The sequence below is a fragment of the Mus caroli genome, unplaced genomic scaffold (genome assembly GCF_978045245.1).
Source record: "Mus caroli unplaced genomic scaffold, Mus_caroli_1 scaffold_1, whole genome shotgun sequence".
Lineage (NCBI taxonomy): Eukaryota > Metazoa > Chordata > Mammalia > Rodentia > Muridae > Mus > Mus caroli.
In genome coordinates, this window is record NW_028227256.1 from 115,317,555 (window position 1) to 115,321,294 (window position 3,740).

General features: G+C 44.7%; 1 pseudogene; it reads left to right on the top strand.

The window, feature by feature from the left end:
- Positions 1 to 230: 230 nt before the first annotated feature.
- On the top strand, positions 231 to 537 carry LOC147006113 (ubiquitin-conjugating enzyme E2 S pseudogene; annotated as a pseudogene).
- Positions 538 to 3,740: the final 3,203 nt, after the last annotated feature.

Below are 3,740 nucleotides of genomic sequence, written 5' to 3' on the forward strand. Positions count from 1 at the left end.
TAACAAAAATTCATGTATGGTGGCACATGCTTATAATTCCAACACTGGGCAGGTGGAGACAGGAAGATCCCTAGTGATTTCTGGCCAGCCAGCAGAACCGAATCTGAGTTCTATATACCAGTGAGATATCTCTCCTCTCAAAAGTAAGGTGAGCAGCACCTGAGGAATGACAAGACACAAGGCTCTGTGCATATATGTGCATGCATACCTGTGGTGAGATTGGTGCCAACATGTCTACTCAGGACTGGACAACTGAGCTGGGCATCAAACATGTGCTGCTGACCAAGCCTGGCAAGGCATCTAATGCAGTGTCTGCACTCAACCAGGAGGCCGGCTGCCTGCTTTTGGAAAACTATGAAGGAACACTGCCAGGCCCCCAGATACATGAGGGTCAGATAGCACTGCACAGGAAGGCTCTACAGTGGTATCACTGACCCCATGATCCTGGGTGGCCCAGGAAATGCTGAAGATCCCAAGAAGTGTGCAGGCAAGCAAGATGAGAAGCTGGCAGCCAAGAAAAGGTTGGACAAGAAGTGAGCACTGGAGAGTCTGTGTTGGGCTCTTCTCCATTCTTCCTTCCTTCTGTTCTGTCCCCTCCCACTCTGTCTCTAAGCTATTTAAATTATGGCTCTGGCTTGGGGGGTGGGGTAGGGAGGCACCAGAGTCTGGTTTTCTAAGTAAAGTTGGAAGAGAAAAGGAGGACAAGGAGGAAGAGGGGGAGGAGTGAAATTCTAGATGAGAACGGGCCTCCTGTGCTGGCAGCAGTGTGCGTTTTTTCCTGTCTGACACACAATTGGCACATTCAGGGCAGAAGCAGGTGAGACAGTGACACTCAGGATGGAGAGCAATTGGTTCCATGGATGCAGGCAGGACTCATTTGACCCTTGAAAAACTGAATGACACACCAGAAAGATGAGAGTACTTTCAGTGATGGAAAAATCTGCATCTTACTTGAGGTATTGGTTGTACAGGTGTAGACTTCCTCAAATGGCAGATGTAACATTTCAGATCTATATGGTTGGTCATCAGTGAATTCTACTGGAAGCAAAGGCATGCAAATGACCAAATGAAACCATAACGACAGAACATGGAAGCCAGAGAATGTTCCCAGTCTTTTGAGCACTGGGCTCTAGGTAAACTGAACTGTTTCTATCAGTGAAGAAAACTCAGAGAGAGATAAGTTGGGAGAAAACTATGAACTCCTTGTATGCATGTTTAATTTGAGGTATGATAACTGAGAAACCTGCCAGTCAGATAGCTTCATGTTTTGTTTTGAGAAAGAGAGAGAGAGAGAGAGAGAGAGAGAGAGAGAGAGAGAGAGAATGAAGTTGGGTGAGTAGGAAGATGGGGATGATTTAAGAGAAATTGAGAGAAGGGAAGGAATATGATCAAAGTATGTTATATGGAAGAACATTTAAATAAAAAGTGTGGACAGCACATTCTATGGGCTGAGGTCTCAGAATAAAAAGAAGAATATAAGCTAGGCACTGACACTCATCTTTGTATGGCAGTTTGAATGAGAATGCCAACCCAAGACCCATATGTTTGAATATTTAGTCCACAGTTGGTGAAACTCTTTGGGAAGGATGAGGACATATGGCCTTGTTCGGAAAGGTTTGTCACTAGGGGAGACCTTAGAGGTTTCAAAAGATGCACACGATTCCCAGTCTCTCTCTCTCTCTCTCTCTCTCTCTCTCTGCGTCATGATTCCCAATCAAGATGTGAACTATCTTGCTCTACCATTATAGACTCTAACACTCTGAAATCATAAGCCTCAAATTAGATGCTTTCTTTTATATATTGCCTTGGGCATGATATTTTATCATAGCTCTGTGATGGTTACCAGGATCCACTTGATCAGATCCTGAATTCTAAGAGACAACCCTCTGGGTATGTCTGTGAGGAATAACTTAGATTAAGTGAATGTGGTGGGATGATTCACATTAGCTGTCAGTGGCAGCATCCATTGGTCTAGGGTCCTAGACTGAATAAAAAGGAGAAAGGTTGCTGAACATCAGCATTCATCTCTTCCTGCTTGCTGACTGTCATGTAACCAGCTGCCTCACACTGCCGCTGCCATGCCTTCCCACCGTGATGACTGTGTACCCTTAGACTTTGAGCCAAAACAAGCCATTCTTCTTTTTTTAAGTTATCCCTGTCAGGGTATTTTATCACAGCAGCATGAACAAAAAATAACTAATAAAGTTCCTAAGAGACTGTGGCCATAAGATTTTTGCCAACTGGTCTACCCAGAACCTTGCTTCTTTTTAAAGATGTGGTCAATGTAGACTATCAATCAATTCTCAGTGAACCCAGGGGCAAAAGTTCCACAAGCCTGTCCAATGTCTACATGTTGTCCACCAGGCAGGCATAGCCTTTTTGCATGAAGAACACTAAACAGCCCTGTACTCAGGGCTGTTTTAAAGACCTGAAGCACCACAGCTAGCAGAAAAATGCAAAAGTGAACTGTGAGGATACTTGTTTGTAGGCGAACAAGAGGGTCTTGTTCTGCTTCAAGAGGAAACATGTTCTTCTTGTGATTCAAGTTTTTTTTTCCACTGATGTGTACGTTGGCAAAGGACCACCAAAGCATCATGGGTATTGGTGGTGAAACAGGAATGTCAGTGAGGAGAGCCAGTGAGAGATTTGATCTTTAAAAAAATGTTAACAAACAAAACAAGGGTGGGAGAGCCCTGGGGAAAAGCAGCCAAGGTTGCCTTCTACCCTCCACATAGGCCCAAGCACACACATACAAGTGTACCCATGACACACACATAAGTTGGACATAGTGGGACATGCTTGTCATCCTAACATTTGAGATACAACAGGCAGGAGGATTGGGTGTTCAAGGACAGACTGGGCTACATGAGACCTTGTCTCAACAAACAAACAAAACCCAGGCAGCTAAAACAACCCCAAACCTCATGTGTGTATTTTCTTAATCCTGGAGGCTAATGAAGTCCGAACTCATTTTCACTGGGCTAAATGTGTCAGCAAGACTGATTCTTTCTGGAGGAACTAGAAGGCTCCAGAGAAGAACACAGTTCTCACCTTGTCTGAAGGCCACCTTCCTTCTTTGGCCAGTGATCCTGCTATAATATAGACCTTCAATGGCCCCCTCTCCCAAAGGCTGTGATAAAGGTCTGTAGCATTCCTAGAATTATGCTATTGGGAGGTGGTGGGAAGCTTAGAAGTGGGAGCCTTAGGGAAGGTTTTAGGTCAGTGGAGCAAGCTCTTAAATAGGATTGTGTGATCCCAGGCTGTTTCTTTCTTTTGCTTTAGTGTCTCCTCTGCCTGTGTTCTTCCCATGATATAGGTTGCTTCTCTATAGTTGCAAAAGCCATGGAGCCAACAGACAATGGGCTTGAACAGCTCGTGTGAGCCCAAACAAACCTTTTCTCTTTGTAAGTTGATTTGTGTCAAGTGTCTGTTAGAGTCACAGAGAACTGACTAACACAGGCTTCTCTCTCTCATCACTTCAATGACTTGTTTCTGCTGTCCCATCTCCAGAGACCCCATCTCACTCTGCCATCCTTCCTTCCTCTCAGAAGGACGCGTGTTAGGACAGCGACAGCCTATCTAGTTAATCCAAGATGCTGTCTCCAAAGGGTCTCTCATTGTCTTGAAGCTCCTCAAGTAGGCCAATGTGTCCCAGGGATCTTCTTGTCTCTGCAGGAATTTCAAGCCTACATCTCATTCCTGGTTTCAGAGTCCTTCTTTTACATATGGTAATGATCACT